This window comes from Papio anubis, chromosome 6 (genome assembly GCF_008728515.1).
Source record: "Papio anubis isolate 15944 chromosome 6, Panubis1.0, whole genome shotgun sequence".
NCBI lineage: Eukaryota > Metazoa > Chordata > Mammalia > Primates > Cercopithecidae > Papio > Papio anubis.
In genome coordinates, this window is record NC_044981.1 from 123,339,389 (window position 1) to 123,364,154 (window position 24,766).

Consider the following 24,766-nt stretch of genomic DNA (forward strand, 5'->3'; position numbering starts at 1 on the left):
GACTGTGGAAAATTACTGATCCACCCTGAACTACATAAAAAATCCATTTGTAAAAATCCTAAGAAGAGCAAATACTTCCCCTGGCAAGTTCTCCAGCAGGGTCCTTGGCTGGCAGGAGCAACCACCCTCGCTAGGCACCAACCAAAAGCCCAGTCCTGAGCGGTGACAAATCTGGAATCCTCTGGCAGACTCCAGTCCAGGGCCTCCCGCACAAAGGAGGCCCTTCTTACAAACTGAGCACCGAATATGAACACACTTAGAATTAGTTTTGGCTGTAAGGGAAAAGCCAATGTGGAAAATATAATCTGATGGATAGGATTTGAAATGAAAGACAAAATATGGCTCAGGCTTCCACAGCCTAAGCTCTTGGCAGAAGCATAAACGCTCTGTGGAATCTAAGACCAGGACACAATATGATACCTCAGCAAGAACGCAAGGGTGGCAAGGGATTTCAATATTAAAGGATTTACTCCACTATTCAAACTGTGAATTGCCAGACTCTAAATAGAGAGGAAAAGGTGTATCAGCCAGCATTTACCTTGCCTCCCCTGGGCTGAAAAACTCTTCTAGTGCCTGCAGCACTCTCTTACAAAGATGAATAAGACAAGTCCTGGCCCTTGAAGAGTTTGTACCTGGTTGGGAAGGCTGGCAGGTAACTAAAACACACGTCTTATATGGGACGTGCCAAAAGTTGAATAAAAGTGAAGGGCAGCAGGGGCAGATAACTCCAGTCTTCAGGGAAGGCAGATAAGATTTCCCAGAAGAGAAGAGAGGGCACCCCATCTGGGTCTTGGAAAGACAGCGGGATTCTGAGAGGAGCAGCAAGGACAGAGGCAGCTCAGAGAGGCCAGGACAGGGTGTGGGGAGGAATTGGGCTCTGCTTGGGTGTGGCAGCTTCTCAACTAATCCGGGTCGAGGATGGGGAGGTTTTGACCGTCCAGGGATGTTGGACCTGCCTCCTTGGTTCTTTCGAACACTTCAGGTCTGCTTTTAAATTGCAAAGCAACTCTGCCCTGTGTATCAACAATGAATTGGAATCAGGACAGAACTGAAAAGTCTATCTTTGCATATGTTTTTTGTTTCTTTTCTGCTATTTGAAAAAGTGATCACACATGCAAATCAACAACTGGCTCTTCGCTGTATCCAGCAAGTACTTATTCCTGAGTACACATTTACTCTCCACAGCAGTACTATAGGGGTTCCCTCAACCCTGCTTTATGGGGCCCTACCAGACCAGATCAACTTTTAGCTTAGAGATTTTATCACCCATGTGTTCTTGGCACATTGAAGGCTAGCCTTCAACACAAAAGGGTCATTATTACCATTGCAGGGCCCCAAGTCCCTTGAAAATATCTGCAACATTGTTCCTGTTTGGTTTTTGTTTGGTTTACTGGGTTTCCTCTGCCTATTTGGGATGCAAATAGGAGTTAAAAATAATTCTAAAGGGATGCTATTAAGTACTTAGCTTTCTTTTGTATTATAAGAAACAATCACATGTCTTGTTGATAAAATCAAAACTATGTTGATGACAATTTAGACGTGAAATACCCAGCAGAGACAGACCATGATTATTTACGAAAGGCTCTATCAAGAAATTATTTGCATCTTTGGGCAATTTCCACTTCGCTTGTGATTTAAGTCCTACGAGTATATTTCATCTAGTTATTCACACAAAGCTAATGGAGCTGTTCTGTACTATGTTTTTGATAGCACAGCATGCTGAATCTGACTCCCACCTTCCCTTCCCTAATTATTTGTAAGCTTTCCTCACCTCTGTTGTATTTTCTTCACAGAGTCATTCTTTATTTCAGAAGAGAGGCAACATGTGGAGTGTGAGATGTGGTTTTGGAATGTTCTCTAATTCCAGAGCCCTTGTTTGGGACCAGGTGGTGACCGGTCAGATTACAAAAACAGGAGAGTAATTTGTACTTGTCACCTGGAGAAGCTCTTGTCTAGAGATATCAAATACTATCCTTTTCACCTGATTCAGAGGAAAGAGGTAGGATCCTGGTGGCACCATTGTACCCTCTCAAAGTGCTCTCTAGTCCTCCAAACCGTAGCTTTATTTTCTCAGCGCTGAAATCATTGTGCTTTTCCCAGGCATTGAATTAAGAGGGAAGCAGTTGACTATTGGATGGGTTACTTGTCAGAAACTCATGCCTGTGGTGGTGATGGCAAAGAAAGTTCTGGCACCACAGTTTCAAGCTGAAGGACAGATTTATTGCAAGACTAAATCAGAAGAATATCCGTTATTTCTCCAGCACATTTTCAAATTAGATGAACATACCTGATCTCCTAATTCCCAAATCAATGGATTTTAAAGGGCAAAACAGTCACACTGCAACACTGAAAGAGATCAGCCCACGAAGCAGACTCTGTCATTTTTAGCCACAGGTTTACATGAGTGTGTCTTGGAATCAACACAGTGGCAAAGAGAATACATTTTCCACCATAAACACATGGGGAGCCAACACCTCCAGGACACATGGCAGACTGTGTGAGATTGTTCTAATGGAGAAATAAACCTGTCACATAAAAACTTCATTCCCAAGAAAGCATCATCACCAAATGAAGGGGGAGAAGATAGAAGGGGGAGAGGAAAGATGGAAACTGACATATTCTTAGTATATTCTATCTAAATTTCAACCGTTTTCTCCATTATCCCTTTTACATCCCTAAAAAGATTTGTCAGGGGTAACTTTTCCTCCTATTTTACAGAAAAAGAAAAAGAAACTAAGTTTCAGAGAGTAAACTAAATAAGCTGAAGTCACACAATTAATAAAATATTATATCAGGTTCCACACCCAAGATTCCTTATTTGAAAGCCCATCTTCCCTTTAAGGGGCCACACTACCTAATTCTACCCTGTTGTAATTCAGTATTAGTACTGAATTCAGTACTAATTCAGTGGAGTGTGAGAATTCAGTACTAATTCAGTGCTAATAATGAATTGCAACAGGTTAAAATAGGCAGAGGAAACCCAGCAAACCAAATGAAAACTGAACAGGAACAATGTTGCAGATAATTTCAAGGGACTTGTGCCCCTGCGATGGTAATAATGACCCTTTTGTATTGAAGGCTATCCTTCAATGTGCCAAGAACACATGGGTGAATTCAGTACTAATTCAGTACTAATACTGAATTACAACATACTCTAAAAAGCAAACTCTAAAAAAGAGAAGAGGGTGGAAAGACGCTAAGCTAGAAATTCCCAAGTTCTTCGCATCACAAATAAGAGCAGGATTCTAGATTATTTTGGATAGGGTACAGAAAAAAAGCTCATTTACATTTGACGTTAGACTGCATTACGTAAGCATATTTTTGCTACAGCAGCAGAAGTCAAGCTACCTTCCCTAATATGTTCTGGTTGTACTAATACGGAAATTGGACCATGGATACAGACCACGTAGCAGCTGATTAAAAGGCACCAAGAGCTTTCATAGAAAGCCAATCTAGGGACAAAAGCTTTGTCCCAGATTGCAATGTTAGGAGGAAATTGTCTGGTGGCAGGAACAGGGGACCAAAGAAATTCAGAGATAAAACTTTCACCTTTATAGCCTGTCAAATTATATACCCTGAATGTACACAGACAAATTCCCCAGGCACTTTAGGAATCACATGTGGGTGTGTCTCTGTGTCTGTGCGTGTCTCTATGTGTCCCATTTGCCCTATGAAGAAGGCTTAACTAGCTTACATCTAAGGATGCAACCCATTTCCAGAAGATGCAATTGATATTAAATCCCAGAAGATAGGCAGCAAGAATGGAGCCCTGCACACTAGTATCTACCAGTATCATTAGAGTCTAGGGAGGAACCAAAAAAGATCTTGCACTTCACCAATTTTATGCTGTGGAGAAAAATGTCCCCCCACATGATGAGCAGGGCAGGTTGCCAGCACTCTAAAGAAATCACAGGTGGCCGGTAAGGATAATCCAGTATCAGGAACCACAGTGGTAACAATCAAGCACACAATGTAAGTAGATTTCTTTTTAACCATCACTTTCCTGGAAATGGAAATATGCCATCAGGTGTGAACCTACTTAATCACTATATTGGAAGTTGCCACCTGGGCACAGTGGCTCACACCTGTAATCCTAGCACTTTGGGAGGCCAAGGCGGGTGGATCACGAGGAGTTCAAGACCAGCCAGTTCAAGACTAGCCTGGCCAACATGGTGAAACCTCCTCTTTACTAAAAATATAAAAATTAGCCAGGCCTGGTGGCGCACACCTGTAATCCCAGCTACTCAGGAGGCTGAGGCAGGAGAATCACTTGAACCCGGGAGGCAGAGGTTGCAGTGAGCCGAGATCGTGCCACTGCACTCCAGCCTGGATGCCAGAGTGAGACTCCATCTCAGGGAAAAAAAAAAAAAAAAAAAGAAGTTGCCAACAAATAGCCAGGTTTGTTCTAAATAATGTTCCAGATAATTGTTTGAAGTCAATTGTTTGAAATTTCTAACACTTTTTCCCACAGAGAATATACCAAAAATACTTCCTACATAAGTCTGCAAAAGAATACTGAGAAAAAAAATCAAGACACCCAACTTTTCAAAGACTCCATGAACCTTGGGCTTTTTGTCTGTAAAATGGGCATAATGATGCTCTTTCTGCCCAACTCGTGGGAGTCTTGAAAGGAAAATTTAGAAAATGTTTCACTGAACAGAGCCAAGGCACTTCCACATTACACAATGCATAAAGTGTATTCATAGAATGAAATCAGTCTCAAGCAATACTCTAGTCATGCTAGTAATGAAAAAACTAAAGAATAAGAAATTATAATACGGAGAAAATATTTGGGGGGATTCTGAATGTTGGGGCTAAAGGAAAACTGAAAAATGAATGATGAAGTAAATGATGGCTTTTCCTTTCTTTTCTTTATTTAGTTCCATCACCTTCTAACATGCCATTTAATTTACTTCCTATCGTTATTGTGTGTCTGTCTCCCCTAAGAGACTGTCACCTCCCTGAGGGCAGGAATCTTGATAGGTTTGTTTATTCATTGCTACATCCCAAGCATCTAGCACAGTGACTGGCACATTGTAGTCAGTAAGCACATATTTCTTAACAAATTCATTTATAATGTGATAATGATGAAGGGCACCCAGTGCATCTTCGAGAAAGACTGATGGAATGACTTTGGGCCATTTCACAGGGGAAAATCTTCTGGCTGCTTTCTTTTAGTAAGGGATTTATGATGATAGAGGAATCTGGGGTTGCTCTGGACACCGTAGATCTCAAGGAGCTGGAATGGTGTTCTCTGAATATTTCGTGATGAAGAGTGAGAGCATCCGTCACCTCTCAGTCACCTCAGCTGCTCCTCTTCCCACACAGGGTGTGTGTGTGCTAACAACATGCTGGTACATCCGCTTTGGACTCTTCCACCCAGACGAACATCCGAATCTTCCATGGGGTCTTCCTCTCTCTCTTCCTCTGGGCCTTTTGTTGGCATTTCTCTTAGCAGAGTTCCATCCATTTTCCTAGAACCACTGCCTATTATCAAAAGGTCTGGAGCTAGGGGCAGGGAGCAGATTGTGGTGTGCAACCCTCTAGACTCTTTGGTGGAAAGGAGGAAGCTCCAGCCCACCTCTCCCTTTGGGGTAGGAGGAAAAGTCCAGGGTTTGCTTACCTAGGGGAGCCAGTTTTGCTGGGATCCAGGTCCCCAGCTGCGCTGAAGTCTGTGTCCTCAAGCCAGTCCTGTCATTAACCCATGTTTCTTATTTAGTTCTTAGAATTTTAGAGTAAACTTAGAAATAAAATTCAACTTCCTCATTTTAGAAGAAAGAAAACTAAAGCTCAGAGAGGGAAATTGACTTGCCTAAGGTCACACAACTAGCAAGTCAGAGGCAGAGAAGCCTTCACCACCTTGACCACACCTGTCCTGGCAGCACCAGCTATGTCTGGGGAAAGTCAGGCATGATCTTGACAAGAGTCAATAGTAGCAGCGTGGTAAGAGTAGCAGCAAAAGGTTGCATGACTTTGTAGGAATGAATCAGATTTTTGTAATTTTTGAAATGCTATAGCCAGATAAATCCAGTAATAGTTACTTGATTTATATTTTTTTAGAGTACTCATCTTTTTTTTCTAAAATGCTTTCCCAGCAGGTTACTTAAAATAACCTATTCCCACAATGTATTTCAAATATGGTTTCATTCACACACTTTGCTGCTTAATCTCAATGTAGTCTTTTTAAGGTGTGATTGAACTCACAACTTCTTGATGTAATACAAATGAGTTGTCTTCTTCAAGAGATGTGCCTGAGTTTTCCATGTTCTTATTTATGGGTTCATAAAATTAGGCTTTGGGGTGGTGAGTGAGAGGGAGTAAGTACAGGTGAAATCAAGCAGCCAGATCAACCCTAAACAATATTTTCCCAAAAAACAAGTTATTGACTGATGCCCTTGTGGAAAGTAGAGGGTTGCCTCTAAAGTCTAAATTGACAGATTAAAGAAGCCAAGAAAAACAAGAACATTCAGGTCATAATATTCTAGAGCTCCTTTCTGCTACTTTTAAGTAGTATTGAAGGTGTATTGTCTAGTCCAACTATTTCACAGTTGGATAAGAAAACAAAAACCCAGAGTAAAGACTGACTCGTCCAAGGTCAGCGAGGTCAGCTGGTTCCCAGTGGGGTTCTGTTTTTTAGTGCCGAATTCGCACTGGGTGGAAGAGGGGAGCAGTAGGATAAAACCAGAGAGGAGCATGGAATTCTCAGGAAATGTCAGGAGCTCCTCCCTACCAATAGGGAAGCTCTCAAAGTGTTTTTGTCAACTCCAGCGAGTTCAGGCAAAAGAGAGTAAATGGATCTTTCAGAATCACCGGACACAGAGCATAAGCTAAGACTAGGTAAGCAAGTAGGCCTTCTTGAAGGTGAATTTATTTCTAGGACTCAAGATGTTCCCTGGATGGGGAGTGATTGCCCATGGGCGGGAGTGGGCTGACTGTCAAAGCCCCCACCAGCATTTACAAGTACGTTCCTAAGAGGCTTGCCTCTAGGTTCTAAGCCTGGAGACCTTGGGCAATGTCCGAAGATCCTTTGGTTGTCACAACTGGGGAAGGTGGCGCTACCCCCATCTAGTGCCTAGATGCCAGGGATACTGTGAAAAATCACAGCCTGCCACTCTAGCAAAAAGTATCCCACTCCAACTGTCAGTAGTGCCACGGTTGAGGAAGAAACCTTGCTCTACCTACCTATCCATCAGTGTTCTGCTAGGACTCAGTATTACTTCATCGAATGCTACTTTCTGAACCCGAGAAATCAAATGACAATTATAATGGTTCATTCTTCTCTCTCTTTAGATCTTTCCATTTTAAACTGTCCCCCAACCCCTACCCCGGCCCCCCCCCAAAAAAATCCGGATGAAGGGGAGCTAAGTAGGAGAACAGGAAACAGCAATTTCAATAAAAATACTTAGCACTGAAAATGTATGCGTAGGAGAGACTATTTTCCATGTACTTATATTTTTCTTGTTCTTTGTTGTCATTCCACCATCCTTGGTAAATTTGTTTTCGTTTTAAGTGTTACAAGCAGTTATTATGTATTCCAGGCAGGGTTCCCAAGCTGTGACAATTTAAATGAGGGAGACTTTTTTGTAGGGAAAAAAAAAAAATGATAAAAAAAAATATAAATGGTTTGTTGAAACACTGAAGAAAAGCTTGTCTCAGAGAGCAAAATGCTTTTTTATGTAGTCTTAATATTAATCGAAAATGAAAATGTGCTTCACTTTGAAAGGGTAAGATTTGGCAGGTATGAGATATAAGAGGGCAACGAGAGTCTCCTCCACATTGACAACTGCATGTTTCTTGAAAAGACTTTGAAAGAAATAGTATATAAGGAGCCACAAGTTATTTTTAAAATGGCTTGAATCTTTTACACGTTCACCTCAAAGAAAGAGAGAAACTCACAATAACAGCGTGGAAGAAGAGAAGAGATTGTGGATGAAGGATCTGAAAACTTGGATTTTATCCAAGATCGTTAAAATGTTCCATGACCTTGGGCAAATGATCTATCGCTTAGGTTTCCGCTTACTCTAAATAATAATAATAATAATATGTGACTTGGGTGGACTCAGTGGCTCATCCCCATAATCCCAGAGCTTTGGGAGGTCAAGAGGGGAATATGGCTTGAGGCCCGGAGTTCCAGACCAGGTTGGGCAACATAGGGAGACTCACTTCGTCTCTACAAAAAAATTAAAAATTAGCCAGATATGGTGATGAGTGCCTGTAGTCCCAGCTACTCAGAGGGTGAGGCAGAAAAATCACTTAAACCAAGGAGTTTGCAGTTGCAGTGAGCTAAGATTGTGCCACTGCACTCTAGCCTAGGCAACAGAGTGAAAGCTGTCTTTCTAAATATTACACATAATAGTAATAATAACGCATATCTTACCGACTTCATAAGGTTATTTCAAGGTTCAAAAGGTATGTGAGTGAAAATACCAGTGCTCAGACTCCCCTCATATTCCTTTACAGTTCCCACACCAGTGTGATCAGTGCTTTCATGAATACAAAGAGCGATTACTCCTGGCAAATGAAGTCAGGATCAAACCAGGAATTATGACAAAGGAGACTGTTGTGTTACTTATTACACATTTTCAAAGTTCCTTTTTTTAAATTCCTTTTTTTGTCAGTTTAAGGTGAGGCATTATTGGTGTAGGATGTATGTAGCCCAAATAAATATTTTTACAGAAAAAAAAAGTCATGACAAGGTATCATGCCCCTGAAACCAAAATATTGGAATGTTCGCTCTCAAAGGGAAAATTTGCTTTCTTGAAATTTCTGACAGGCTGGTAAATAAGTGAGAGAGTTAGCAGGGCATGTTTCTTACAATGCAGAAGGAGCCAACCAGTGGAATTTATTTACCTCGTAAAGTCGCTCAAAATCTTATCAGTTATGTTGCAGCATTAATATGAGACAGGGAATGCATCTTTGGTTTGCAGAGGTTCGGTGACAGGCTGGGGTTGACACAAACGGAAAATTAATGTTAAAGGAAAGGAGAAAAAAAAACAGCACTAGATGACAAACCAGCATATCCAAAAAGAAGAGAAGAACATTTGGAAGTTGTTATTTCTTTATGTGTCTTTAGTATTTTTCATGCAGAATTTTATGGAGGCCACAAAATGGTGGGTAAAGGAAAACTAGTGGATGTAATTTGTTTAGACTCTCAAAGGGCTTTTGATAAAGTCCTACACAGGAGACTATTAAGGAAACTTGGTAACTACTGGGCAAGAGGTAAAGAGCTGTCAATCATGTGTTAAAAGTGGGTTAAGAGATAGAGGGGGAGCAAAAGAATAAATAACCAGCTCTCAGCATGGAAAGGAGTTAATTGTGGGGTGTCAGCGATTGATGCAAGAGCACTGTCCTCCAGGATACGTGGTAACATCCTAGAAAATGGACTAAATAATGAGGTGCTGAGATTTGATGACTACACAAAACTATTTTGGTTCCCTAAGTTTACACAGATGGATGTGAAAAACATAGAATCCAAACTCAGTAATTGGGCAAAACAGTGGCAGATGAAGCTCAGAACAGACAAGTGCAAAGTCATGCACATTGGAAGTAGCAACTTAAATTACTCATCCACTCGGGTAAGTTCCGAATTAGTTCTAACCTTACAGGAAAAAGATGTAGGCTCCCAGAAGATGTCTTAATGAAGATGTATACATGATGCTCAACAGAATTTTAAAACAGAAAAGCAAATATACTGTTAAATTGTAGTAAGAATAACAGAGAATATATTCCAATGTTGCTACAAGATCATTGAACCCCTTTGTCCTACATTTAGTTAAAGTCACCTTATTTCCAAAGGAAGATGGTAAAAATAGAAAGCAGCATCTGATAACATCCAGGAAAATAATTAGGAGCAGTGGGAAGGGACAGGCAAAATTTTATATGGGAAGTGTTTTTTTAAGTGAGTAATTAGTTAATAATTTGAACAAAGGAAAGCTGAATATAAGGAGGGTATACATACCTTCTGTAAAGGTAAAAATGTATAGTAATAATTTTGCAACTTAGATTGTAGGTAGACTAGAAACTGTCTATAAATGGCGTCAAAGATAACCTGGGTTTTCTTCTGATGTGAGATGCTGTGAACTGATGGAGTTCTGTTTTTCCTCATGAAAGTCAGTCCATCTTCCAACCTACAGTGGCCATATTTCATTTGTTCTAAGATGGGAATTAAGGGAATATGCCCATTATAAAGTTTCAGGATGGGTGCAGTGCTTCGCGCCTGCAATCTCAGCACTTTGGGAGGCCCAGGTGGGAGAATCACTTGAGGCCAAGAATTCGAGACCAGCCTGGGCAACATAACAAGAACCCATCTCTACAAAAAGTAACAGAATTAGCCGGGTGTGGTGAAGTGTGCCTGTGCCTGTGGTCCCACCTACTCAGGAAGCTAAAGTGGGAGGATCTCTTGAGCCTAGGAGGTCAAGGTTGCAGTGAGCCGTGATGGTCCCACTGCACTTCAGCCTGTGTGACTTTGTCTTAAAAATAAAAGAAACAAAAAATAAAGTTTCATAGATGTTATTTGTGACTTTGTCTCAAAAATAAAACAAACAAAAAGTAAAGTCTCATAGATGTTATTTCTAAAATCATTTATGATATTTTGTCTCTTCTTCCAAGCCCAGGAAGTTGCATATTGATTTCATATTGATGTTATATATCAACTCCAATGAAATAAAGACAGATGCCAGGTTAATCCAACAGTTAAGTCATTGCATTCACCTTATCCTTTAAGTTCCCAGATGCACAAATCATCGCACACTTTCCCTCTTCCCTCTTCTCCAGGAAGCAATTTATCCATGGACCTGACCACCAGGAGCAGTAAGATGTTTTTTGCCTCTCTGTCCTTTCCTTCTCCCCAGACGTTTAGCTGAGATTGGCAACTATGGTTACTGAAGTCCAGAGGAACCAAACCCCAGGCTTCCAGAGATGAAGCATCCATTGATGGAGGCCAGAAAGAAATACTCTCCTCCAATGCCAAAGTGCTTTATAATTGACCCAGTGCTTGTTGAGAAAATGACATCCTCACACTCAACTAAGGATTGCACAAGTGGGCAGGTGCATGGAGGGTGAGGGAAACAATGGGTGAGGTGGAAAGCGAGGACAACTACTGAGTAATTCCCTTCCTGCAGCATTTATACCTCACCAGAAGATTGGAACTGAGCTGTTGGAGTCTTGGGTGCTTCTTAGACTGTATTTACTATTTACTATGTTCAAGCAATTGATGTGGTACGGGACTTCAGAAGTAACTTTCCCTGTGTGTTTTCCTTCCTGAAATCTAAAACTTGAGCACTGTGGTAAACAAAAATAAACGAAGAATGAATATCAATAAAGCATGGGCAAGAACAAACCAAATACTGATGTAACAATAGCATTAATGGAAGCTAAAATTTGAATTTCACTGCAAAAAGAGTCTCAGCAGAGAATTTTTTTTTTAAGTCTTGCAAGTGGTGTATAAGTATTCTGTAAAGGATGAGCTTACCCTTAATAAATGATATATATATTTCATAATGCTTAATGAAACATTTCAAGTGACATATAGATATTTTCCTCTTCAAATATGTAGATTCTTTCTAAAAGAGGGCATAAGGTAACATTTTCCACAACAACTCTGCAAATCATAAAAGGCAGACATTTTGCTAAGTGTTGGCATCACACGAGAGGGTTATATCAAGTGGAAAGTTACAGGCATGGGTCAGTGTTTACATAAGTATCTTTTCCTCTCCACTCTTTGTATCAAATGTCTTACAAGCTTCTTTTCAAAAGAAAAATTATAGATATATATATGCAGCTGTTGAATCACTTGCTATTTTAGGAAACATTTACTCATCATTTATCTCTAGTTCTACCAATGACGTGGATGTCAACATATTGATATTGCCCTCTCAGCTTCCACTCATACCTCACCATCCCCTAGTCTCTACAGAGCCCAGATATTAAAGCATCTTTTGTGAATGGCAATATCACCACCACCATCATCCAAAACTGTTAAACTTACACATATACACAAATGCAGAGAGACAGAGAGAAATGTCTTCAGTCCCTTCAGTATTGGTCACCTAAAAGGGAATTAAAATTCTTGTAAACAACTCATTCAGATGGACATTACTTATCTAAGACAATAACTCTCCAGAATATATCCAAAAAGAGAAAGATTCCTGAACAGTGAAAATAGATGTCAAAAATCCATGCATTTCCCTTTCTCATGAACCCTTCAGATTGTCCCTCAAAGTAAGTTTACTTTTTAAAAACTTCATTAATACATTAATTGCCTAAGAATATTTTTCTTCAGTTTAAATCATGTTTGCTGTTTATGAACTAAATGATAGTTCATGATAACATATATTTTAAAAATCTTAACAGCTTTATTGAGATGTAATTCACATGGCATAAAATGCATCCACTAAAGTGTTCTATTCAATGGTTTTTAAGACATTTACTGATATGTACACCTATCACCACAGACAATTTTGAACATTTTCATCACCTCAGAGAGAAATCTCATAACCTTTAGCTGTTACTCTCCTGCCTCTCTATCTTCGTTCCCACCCCAGCCCTAAGCAAACACTAACCTACTTTCTATCTCTATAGATTTTTCTGTTCTGGACTTTCACATGAATGGAGTCATAGAATACATGATCTTTTGTGACTGACTTCTTTCACTTAGCATAATGTGTTTAAAGTTTATCCAGGCCGGGCGCTGTGGCTCATGCCTGTAATCCCAGCATTTTGGGAGGCCAAGGTTGGGGGATCACTTGAGCCCAGGAGTTAGAGACCAGCCTGGGCAACGTGGTGAAACCCTGTCTCTACAAAAAATACAAAAATTAGCAGGGTGTGGTGGTGCAAGGCTAGGTGGTCCTAGCCTCCCAGCTACTTACGAGGCTGAGGTAGGAAGATAGCTTGAGCCCAGGCAGGGGAGGTTTCAGTGAGCCAGGATTGTACCACTGCATTCCAGCCTGGGTGACAGAGTGAGATCCTGTCTCTAAATAAATAAATAAATAAAATAGTTGATTCATGCTGTAGCATGTATCAGTGCTTCATGCCTTTTTATGGCCAAACAATATTCCACGGACTGGATATACCAAATTTTACTATTTGTTTTTCAGTTGATGGACATTTAGGTTCTTTCCACTCTGGCTATTGTGAATAATGCTGCTGTAAACATTCTTATACTCACATTTCTGCATGGACATATGTTTTCATTGCTCTTGGATATATGCTGAGGAGCGGAAGAGATAGGTCATACAGTAACTGTGCGATCATTGGAAAAACAGCCAGATTATTTTCCAACATTGTTGTACCATTTTACATTCCTGCCAACAATGATAAGGGCCCCAATTTCTCCACATCCTCATCAACCTCTTATTTTTGGACTTTTTTATTGTAGCCAGTGGGTGTGAAGTGGTATCTCACTGTAGTTTTGATTTGCATTTCCCTGATGACTAATGATCTGGTACACCTTTTCATGTGCTTATTGACCCTTTGTATATTTTCCTTGGAGAAACATCTATTCAGATCCTTTGCCCATTTTTTAATTGGGAACCAGTTACTTTTACTTTACATATAATGTTAAAGCTGATTTTTCAGCTAATGAAATGATGAGAAATAGCAAATAAGAAGTGGGAAGGAGCTATTAGAGACAGCCACACCAACTAACCTGGTATAACGAGAGAAAGAAAAAATTATAGAGAGCAAAGATAAACACCTCAAAAAACAGAGCGTTCTCTAGTCCTATGGAGGCAATTTCAATGGGCCCTGACAGCATCTCTGTGCTATAATATGGCAAGTGACTGAAGTTTACTGTGATTATCTTAAATCCTCTTTATAGGATCATTTTAAATTCTATTTTTTTTGAAAGGCTAGGAGGATTATAATACAATTTGGAGCTATGCTGAAGGGGAATTGACAGTTATTATCAATGGTATACTCCTAAATGTTTAACAACCAACTCTCCAAGGGGAAGAAAAAGTCTGATTCGTACTTTCACCATAACTGATTTCAAGCTACCAAATCAGGTCAACCCGCTCAAGAACTTCCAGAAAATTCAGCTATCAGCTCCTGAACTATTAGAAGCCAGTTTAGTCTTACTACAGCTTAATGTGTGACTTTTATAACTGGTCACTATGTTCATCTCCTTACATACTGCTATAGTTTGAATGTTTACATCCCTTCCAAAATTCATGTTGAAACTTCATCCCTAATGCAATAGTATTAAAAGGTATGGAATTGGGAGGTGATTAGGCCAAAGGACTCTCTCTGCTTTCATGAGTGAATTCGTGCTCTAATAAAAGGTCTGGAGGGAATGAGCTAGGTCATTTTTTTTTTTTTTCACTTCCTTCCCTTCTACCATGTGAGGACACAGCATTCAAGGTGCCACCTTGGAAGTACAGAGCAGCCCTCACCAGATGCTGAACCTGCCATTGCCTTGACTTGGACTTTCCAGTCTCTAGAACTTTAGAAAATGTTTGTTCTTTTCTTTTTCTTTTTCTTTTTATTTTATTTTATTTTATTTTATTTTATTTTGAGACGGAGTCTTACTCTCACCCAGGCTGGAGTGCAGTGGTGCAATCTCAGCTCACTGCAACCTCCACCTCCTAGGTTCAAGAGATTCTCCTGTTTCAGTCTCCAAGTAGCTAAGACTACAGGCACGTGCCACCACATGCAGCTAATTTTTGTATTTTTAGTAGAGACAGGGTTTCACCGTATTGGCCAGGCTGGTCTCAAACTCCTGACCTCAAGTGATCTGCCCACTGCCTCCCAAAACGCTGGGATTATAGGTGTGAGCTACCTTGCCTGACCTAGAAAATGTTTGTCTTCATAAATTACCTAGTCTCATTTACTGTGCTCAACAACCTCAAAGAAGAAGTAAGCGTATTCATTCCCCTTTTACACAGAAGTAGACTAAGGCTCAGAAAAAGTTTAGAAGCTTGTCCAGGGAGACACAACCAGGTATCGCCATGATGTTCTCTCCAAAGAGTGCGTTCTTCCTAGTACAGTAAATCAGTTCCTCATTTTTAAAAGTGCGCTAAGAAGAATTTTTTTTTTTTTTTTTTTTTTTTTTTGAGACAGGATCTTACTCTGTTGCCCAGACTGGAGCGCAGGGGCACAATCTTGGCTCACCGCAACCTCTGCCTCCCAGGCTCAAGCGATTCTCCCACCTCAGCCTCCTGAGTAGCTGGGATTACAAGCATGCACCACAATGCCCAGCTAATTTTTGTATTTTTGGTAGAGACAGGATTTCACCATGGTGGCCAGGCTGGTCTCAAACTCCTGACTTCAAATGATCCACCTGCCTCGGCCTCCCAAAGTGCTGGGATTACAAGCATGAGCCACCGCACCCAGCCAGAACAATTCTTAAATTGGGTTAAAAGGCACTTCTGAAGGAATGTCATCCATTATTCTGAAATTACACTCATTTGAAACACCACAGACCTTGGCATCAATGGGCAAGTGAGGTGTCGATACATAGATATTTCTTTTTTTTTTAATTATACTTTAAGTTCTAGGGTACATGTGCACAACGTGCAAGTTTGTTACATAGGTATACGTGTGCCATGTTGATTTGCTGCACCCATTAACTCGACATTTACATTAAATATTTCTTGTAATGCTATCCCTCTTCAAGACCCCCACCCCATGACAGACCCCTGTGTGTACTGTTTCCCGCCCTGTGTCCAAGTGTCCTCATTGTTCAATTCCCACCTATGAGTGAGAACACGTGGTGTTTGGTTTTCTGTCCTTGTGATAGTTTGCTCAGAATGATGGTTTCCAGCTGCATCCATGTCCCTGCAAAGGACATGAACTCATCCTTTTTTATGGCTGCATAGTATTCCATGGTGTATATGTGCCACATTTTCTTAATTCAGTCTGTCACTGATGGACATTTTGGTTGGATCCAAGGTTTTGCTATTGTGAATAGTGCCGCAATAAACATACATGTGCAATATACATAGATATTTCCACTGAATCAACTAACAGCAGCTTCATCAGAAAAAAATGAGCAGAGGACTGATCAGTGATAAAGCCTAAAGTCAAGTAGGAATTTACAAACAAAGCTTCCCAGCACAAGCAAGCAGTGTAGAAAGTGGCTCCAAGTCATCAAGGGATAGCCTTTCCAGCTTCACATTCATCTGTGACTCCTGCCAAGGCCAGCCCCTGCAAGGGCCCAGCAAGGGACTCTTCCACCAGTTCCAAATGCCCTAAGTGTGTTCATTTATGCATGCAAAGTTAGTGCATTAACACACCTTGACAACCTTATGGCAAAAATGCGAGAAATTCCATTTCAGCCTATAGTATGCAACAATATTCCCCTCTATTTGCATTATGCATTAAAAAAAAGTAACGCCTAACCCTACTTTTCGAAAGCAGAAAAAGTATATCTCGGGACTGAACATTACCCAGATTCTATTCAAATAAAACAGCAAATTCTCCACCCAGAAGCTAATGACTACTGTGATGGTTAATATTGAGTGTCAACTAGATTAGATTGAAGGATGCAAAATATTGATGCTGGGTGTGTCTATGAGGTTGTTGCCAAGGAGATTAACATTTGAGTCAGTGGGCTGGGAAAGGCAGACCCGCCCTTAATCTGGGTGGGCACAGTCTAATCCGCTGCCAGCATGGCTAGAATAAAAAGTAGGCAGAAAAAGTTAAAAGAGAGACTGGCCTAGCTTCCCAGGCTGCATTTTTCTCCCGTGCTGGATGCTTCCTGCCCTTGAACATCGGACTCCAAGGTCTTCAGTTTTGGAACTCTGACTGGCTCTCCTTGCTCCTCAGCCTGCAAATGGCCTATTGTGGGACCTTGTGATCGTGTGAGTTAATACTTAATAAACTCCCCTTTATATATATATATTTATTCCATTAGTTCTGACCCTCTAGAGAACCCTAATACAATTTTTATACTTAAAAATTTGCAATTAGGCCAGGAGCAGTGGCTCACACCTGTAATCCCAGCACTTTGGGAGACTGAGGTGGGAGGATCACCTGAGGCCAGGAGTTTGAGACCAGTCTGGCCAACATGGTGACACCCCGTCTCTACTAAAAATACAAAAATTAGCTGGACGTAGTGGCATGTGCCTGTAATCCCAGCTACTCGGGAGGCTGAGGCACAAGAATCCCTTGAACCCAAGATGCAAAGGTTGCAGTGAGCTGAGATCGCACCATTGCACTCCAGCCTGGGCGACACAGTGAGACTCCATCTCAAAAAAAAAAAAAAAAATGTAATTAGACACATCGTGTAAAAGGAATCACTTATGCAACCAGTGGCAAGTTTCAACTTCTGTTTCCAGCCGGTATCAAAGAGGTGGGTTGATCTACCACGGAGTAACACATTCCCTTTGCCCTATCTGGCACCCATCATGGAATATATTACTCCGTTATGGAAGCTGCTATTGTGTGCTTGTTTGGTAAGAAGGACTTGCAGTTCAGCAACCAAGCTTGTACTAGCCAAGACTCAAATCTCTCCACATACCAATGTCCACAGGTTTCAATACTACAAAAATCTAAGAAGGATATCAGTCAAGGCTTTGGAAGTCTCCCTTTAATTTATGGTGAGAACACAGAGCTATATTCTCTCAATGTCTCAAGAAACTGGGACCACTGATGTACAATACTCCTCATTGTATTTTGCTGTGCTCTATATTCAAACCTGAATGAACCGGATTAAAAAAACACGCACTTTTTTTTTTTTTAACCTTTCACCTAACAAAGAATACAATAAACAGTAGCCTCATTCAGATATCTTTGGTACAGGGCAGAATGCTTTAGACACTTACTATTAGTCTTATTAAGTTTTATTAGGCTTGGTAGTAGACACGTAAGGGAATAAGAGGAAAAGAGATGAGAAGAAGGCAGCTATGGGCAAAATTTGGGACTCCCCAGACCTCTTTTCCACAGCCCACATCTTTGGCACCCACATCCACCCACTACAGATGGCCTGTCAACGCCTTTCCAGGGCATCACAACATTCTAGCCCAACCGTTTTCATGCCGTGCTCTCTTCGTCCTGTCTCCGGGCCCCTCACACTCCACTTTGCAGGTTAGACATCTGGAATCTCATGTCCTCGGGGCCAGGTTTGGTTGTTAGGAAGCACAATAAACTAGTCCTTTCAACTAATAGGATAGAGTAAAGTAGAAGACACCACTCACTTCACCACCTCGTATAGGTACATTCAGACCGCTACCAGGGCTTCCCAGAGGTGATGGCCACTCTTTTTTTTTTCTTTTTTCACTCCGTCTCCCAGGTTCACTCCATTCTCTTGCCTCAGCCTCCTGAGTAGCTGGGACCACAGGTGCCCACCACCACGCCTGGCTAATTTTTTGTATTTTTAGTAGAGACCGGGTTTCGTCACCAGGATGGTCTCGATCTCCTGATCTTGTGACCCGCTCGCCTCAGCCTCCCAAAGTGCTGGGATTACAGGCGTGAACCACCGTGCCCGGCCGATGGCCACTCCTTTATTGACTCACTCCAAGGCTGATCCCAGGGGTGAGGATCCTAGCCCAGGCTATAAGAAGAGATAATACCGTGTCGGGCTTCATCTTTGGCCACTGGGCTGGAGATGGCTGAATGAGGAATGATTCAGGGATATCCCCTCAGGGAGATCACAGTGCTTAGACCTGGCCTCATCAGTCGGCATGCTCCCTAACAGTATGCAGATGGACTAGCTGCATTCCAGCTAGCCTTTCTGGAGGAATCACTTCTACTCCCATCTCTGTGCAGGTTAACCACAATCAACGTTTGAGTCACAATACCCAAGATATATGGATGGCTTGTAGAAAACAACCTTTTAGAATTCCAGCACCAGTAACACCAGTCTCTAGCAACAGCCCTTGTCACAACCAAGATATTGTGAGTTGTGCAACCAATTTCATGTGGCTAGGAGGTTCTTTTGTTTGGTAGCCAGGTAAAACAAGGGCTGACTCCTTTAAGCAGTCTCCCTTCCCCTACATACCCTTCATGCACAGAATTCCTTTCGAAGCCACCGAAAATCCCTTTCCCAAAACAGAGATGACAACAATTCGTTTGTTTTCGTGTGAACCTAGGCTCTCCCTCCAACTATCCTAGCTAGTTCTCTTTTCTCTTTCAGACCTCTTCTCAAAACTCCCACATTCCACGTTCCCAGGAGGGCTTTTCCAACGATGGGTCTTCTCTAAATCAAAATGGCTACAGTCCAAAGGTTGTACCAAAGAAAAATTCAGCTAGTTCCAGCAAAGCCTCAGCAGTATGATTGACCTTTCTTCCTGCATGTTTTTATTATTGTTTACTTGTCATGTCTGTCCCAGTTAGGTGACGAACATGAGGTAGGAATCGCTTTCATCCCTGTGTTTTTATAGTACTTCAAATGAATACTCCACTCAGTAAATTGAAAATCATTATTATATATAAATACATATGCTAATGCATGACCTGGAAGATCAAGTGGCAGAATGAATAAACAATTACTGGCAAACACCAGGGTATGGCATTTCGAGGAAGTCATCACAGAATAACCAGCAATTATCTTCGCAAACTTAAGGTGAGGTATGTATGGACCGAAAGAGAGAAATGCACATGTGTTTCTAAAAGAAAAATAAGAAAACTCAAAAAATTCGACTCAATGTCTTAACATTCAAATCCAGAAATATACTGCAATCCTATAGACACACATACACACATGAACACACACACACACTAGCTTACTGTAAAAAAATCAAGACAGTTTTGTTTAAAAAGAAACTGTCTTAATCAGTTTCTTTTTAATTAGCATTTGACTAAGATCACATTAGTCAACTGCTACTCCTCAGAAGTACAAGTCCGGTAAAAATCAAGTAGAAGGCGAAGACATGAAAGAGTTTTGAGTATTGTGCAGTTTTAAGCGTTGTCTTGCTATTGGGCAATTCAGAACTGCACCCTGAAATCATCCCCTCATCCGGTAGATGCATAAGCGATTAGAAGGCCTTTCTCACTAAGTAATTATTAATGGTCCAGTGGCAGCCCAGAGATGCATACCTCATGGAATTCCAGAGAGGTTGGTCTTAACTTAGTGCTATTTTTAGTAGTGACTTAGATGATGGGAGAGAATGTGGTTATTAAATTCAATGACATCAAACGAGGTGTGGTACATTCCACTTTGGAAAACTGGATAGAAGTGCAAATGATCTTGATAAGTTGGAGAAGTGGGTGGACATAAACAGGTTGAGGTTCTGTAGTGTCATTCACATGGGAAGAAAAACAAACCACACAAATGCAGGATTCATTCTGTGATGTCATACAGAAGACGCTCTGGAGATCTTCGTCAACACAAGCTATTAGGGTTCATGCTTGAGCTTTAAAAGCATGTTTGATTCAGTAAAAGAAAAACAGGTGTTCTTTCCTTGATGCTCAGTACCAGCTACAGGCTATCCTAGAATACTCCATACCGTCTTTAAGTTCGCATTTTAAAGTGGAATATGGAGAATGTGAGGGTGTTTAATACAAAATCAGTTTTTTAAATTGGTTATATGTTGACGAAATACCCTTAGAGAAACAACTAAAATCGTAAAGCTATTTGGCCTAAAGAAGACTGTGAAAGGGACTTACCCATTTTCAACCTCAGGAAGAAGAAGGTGGAAGAAAACAGTTTCAAATTCAATTAGAAAAGCTTTCTAAGTTTTCTTTTAAAAAGGCTATAGAAAATCAGATATCCCTCACTGAAAACTTCGAAAAATGGGTTTAAGTTGCGAATAGCTTTATGTGCAGACAGAAGACTAAACTACACCTGGGAAAGTAAAATCAAAACCAAAATCTCTGTGTGTCCAGTTTATCTGGTTTGTCTCCCTTTTATCTGACAAAGCAAGCAGGGTTGGGAAGGAAGAGGAAGAACTGTCCAGGGCTTCAGGACCCTCACTTCCTTGACAGGACTCTGACAGCTCAAGCCCCATCCCTCACTCTTGTTTCCCAGGTCTAAATGCTGCATTGCTTGGATTCTTGGCTATTTTGTTTCAGGGATGGTCACTTTGCAGGTAATATTGAGCACAGAAACACACACACACACACACACACACACACACACACACACACACAGCCCCAGCCCTTCACCACCTCTAAGGTGGGATGCAGCCTAATTCCCCTCAAATCTCACTTTTGCTCATTCCCATCACTGGGCTTTTGCTCAAACCTTGGGCTCTGGTCTGAAATGCATAACACATCCTTTCATCGCCCTCCTAAGAACTCCCTGCTTTTCAAGACCGGATGCAGTTCCACCTCTCACAGAGCCTGTCTGACCTCTTCCAGTCATAGCAATTTCTCCTTCTTAGGAACTCTGAGCATTTGTTTACTGTCAATGTCATTCACTTGATACATAGTCACACTCAGCCTTGTGACATCTCAGGTACTGTTGAATCACCATTTAACATTTACTGTGTGTCTACACTGTACTACTACCTAGGCCATAAGCTCTTTAGGGTGAGGATTACGTGTTAAACTGTGTTGTATCTACAGCACCCAACTCAGCAAGTGATGTACTCTGCCCATGGTAGGGACTAGCTTATTCCTTGCTTAATGAGTGAATGAATGACTAAGGAGAATGTTTAGAGTAAATCTGATCTGGAAACGTTGCTCTGTACCTTGGAAAACTGTTTCTAAGGAGAGACTTTCATGAGAAAATAAAACCCAATTCGGGGAAACACTTTACATTTCATAAATTTTTGGTGGGAAAAGTAGATGTCAACATTATAAAACCCAATAAAGCAATCACAATGTCTGTTTATTTATAGGAAATATTAAATTACACAGTTCCTCACAGGAAAAGAAAACCAAATACCGCATGTTCTCACTTATAAGTGGGAACTAAACCCTGGGTACTCAGGGACACTGGGGACTACTAGAGGCAGGAGGGAGAACGGGAGGAGAAGGCAGAAAAACTATTGGGTACTATGCTCAGTACCTGGCTGAGAGGATCCATCGTACCCCAAACCTCAGCATCACACAATATACCCATGTAACAAACCTGCACACGAACGCTTTGAATCTGAAATAAAAGTTACAATTTAAAAAACAATGGTTAATACTTGGCTTCTCATCAACAACAGTGGAAGCCAAAATTCTTGTCAATCAAGAATTCTAGGTACAGATAACTTTCCTACAAGCTGTAATAGCCATAGCTTTACCAATAAAGCAATGGCATTTTCAAAAAAATTGTTATACATCACCAATATATGCAATTCTTTTTTTTTTTTTGGAAACGAAGTCTCGCCCTGTCACCCAGGCTGGAGTGCAATGGCTCCATCTCGGTTCACTGCAACCTCCACCTCCTGGGTTCAAGTGATTCTTGTGCCCCAGGCTCTGGAGTAGCTGGGATTACAGGTATGTGCCACCACACCTAGCTAATTTTTGTATTTTTTAGTGGAGACGGGGTTTCTCCATGTTGGCCAGGTTGGTCTCGAACTTCTGACCTCAGGTAATCCCACCTCAGCCTCCCAAAATGGAGGGATTACAGGCATGAGCCACTACACCCAGCCATATATACAATTTTTATTTGCCAATTTTAAAAAATGAATCTAAAAAAAGCAGAAATTAAGAAACTTTCAAATTAACAAATGCAGAAAATTTATCTCTAGCAGATCTGCCCTCATCACCAAAGGGAGTTTTTCAGGCCAAAATTACACTAGCCAGTGACATAAATCCATATGAAGAAATAAAGATAATCGTAAAAGTAACTACATAGAAAAATATAAAAGACAGTGTGAATGAATTTTTGCTTGTAGCTCTCATTTGTTTTCTTAAAAATCTGCATTAAGGAAAAATTATAAAGCTGTTATTTATTGGGCTTACAGCATATAAAGCTGTAATTTATAATAATTGGCAATAATAGTACAAAAAATTTAAATAAATAAATACATTACCAATTTCCTAAAATGATAGATTATAAAAAATACACAATTTTTGATATGTGCATCTAAGTAGAACACTCATTATTAGCATATGCAATATGAAAGCAAAAAAACCCACTGTGTGTGTGTTTAAGATGATTTACTCTAATAAAATTTGAACACTTCTCTTTTATTACTTTAAGATTAATATTTTATGTTCATTCTGTCCCAGCTCACTATGACTGGTCTTTCTACTAATACTCTAACAAAGTGTCAAAGGTGGTGGCTATTTTTAAAAATGTATCCAGCCATATCTTAGATTTTGAGTTTAGGACACAGGTTTTGCAGAGACAAATATCCCATGATAGTTGCAAATTGGGTTGCATTTGAACTTATGACCTGGAGCCTACAAGCACCATATCCACAGCACCTTCTCAACAACCTCAACATGAAGCACAGCTATTGTAAGCAGTGTTCAGTTGTTTGTTATCTAAATACTGCAGTTAGAGGTTGAAATCTTTGAAAAATACTAAGGCAGCATTATGATGTGCATTGGTTAAGAAGGTTGTTTGACAGCTCAGTAAGACCTGTTGCTTGCTTGAACTACACTTGGAGTAATTTCCTAGGAACCTTTTGCCCATGGTAGCAACACAATGTCCCCCAAATTTCCAAAATAATTCAGGATGTCCAAAGATCTTGTAAATGCAAGTGGGGTTGGTTGGGGTAGAGAAATGAATTTTGGCATGAACTATGGATTTGAGAATCAACAAAAAAAAGAATAATTTCCTTTCATTAATCTTCCTGTCAACCTAAGGTAAAGATTATTTTTAAATGAGGACACTAAAACAGACAGGACCCAACTAGTAAGTTTTCTAGTTGAGTCCTGATGAGTACGAAGAGTGCTGGTTAAGACTGTGGATGGCAGAGCTGGGGCCTGTGGGTCTGTGAAGCCAGTTTCTCAGTCATTATCCTATTCTATCTGCATGCCTGAAATAATATTTGTGCAGTGTCTAGTACAGCACCTAGGACATACTATTAATTGCCCAACTAGTTGTTCCTTATACTCTTTGGGATAAAGTAGCTCATCACATATCCAGGGCAGGCAGGATGGATTCCCTGCATGGAGGTAGGGCCCCGAATGGAAGGGTCACAAAGCAGGTATCTGGATAAGCAGAACAGGGGCTCCCATGCCAGGGGCCTATCTCCCATCTGTTTGCCCAGTACCTCTGCTATTGGCGTAGACACAGTGAGTGTTCCCCAGCTGTTTACTGAATAAACTGAACGAAAGAACAAAGACAGAGCAAGGAACAGGAGCAGAAGCAACATCCTAAAAATCTAAGGTGCTGTCATTATAGCAATTACAAACTAAAGTCACGAAACTTTCTTTTAAAGCTAGTATTCATTCTCTGAGCGCATTATCCTGACATATTCTCTTCCCCCACCACACCCCCACCACCCCCTCACTCTCAGCTTTGGGCCAAGGTTTGTGAACTCTAAATACTTCAACCAGATGTAATTCATTACTAAAATTGCGAAGTCCTCTTTCATTCTATTTTCATTCCACATTTGTCAGCAGGTCAGAGTGCGACATGCACAGCGTTAAGTGCTCAAAGATTGTGACCGATGTTAGTCATTCTTCCCACTCATCCAACAGGAGTGTTCTTAGAGGATGAGAGAAACTACAGGCCAGGAAGAGGCAATGGGAGAAGTCCATCAAATGCTCTCTAAAGACGCTGTTCCTGGGCCTGGTTATACATTGGACCTGTTGTTAAGGTGTCTCTATACCAAGGATGTCGTTTTCTGACCCTGGATTGAAGTGAGAGGAGAGGAGGAAGTAGATGACGTAGGTGTCTTTTTCCAGGAAAAAGATGTATGGATGTGATTCAAAAGTTCTTCCTTAACATCCAGAAATGTAAAAAGCCTGTGGAGCATTTCGTGCCCTTCTGATGGGA

The 24,766-nt window shown here is 40.8% G+C and overlaps 1 long non-coding RNA gene across 1 annotated transcript in view; it reads right to left on the reverse strand.

Annotated features, from left to right (window-relative positions):
- Positions 1-12,704, reverse strand: part of LOC103883990 — a 40,824-nt gene extending 28,120 nt beyond the window's left edge. The window contains exons 1-2 of the long non-coding RNA XR_001902111.3: positions 10,711-12,704; positions 8,851-8,942 (exon numbers count right to left, since the gene is read on the reverse strand). This is a non-coding gene — a long non-coding RNA (uncharacterized LOC103883990). The remainder of the gene's footprint in view (positions 1-8,850; positions 8,943-10,710) is intronic.
- Between the last annotated feature and the right edge of the window lie 12,062 nt (positions 12,705-24,766).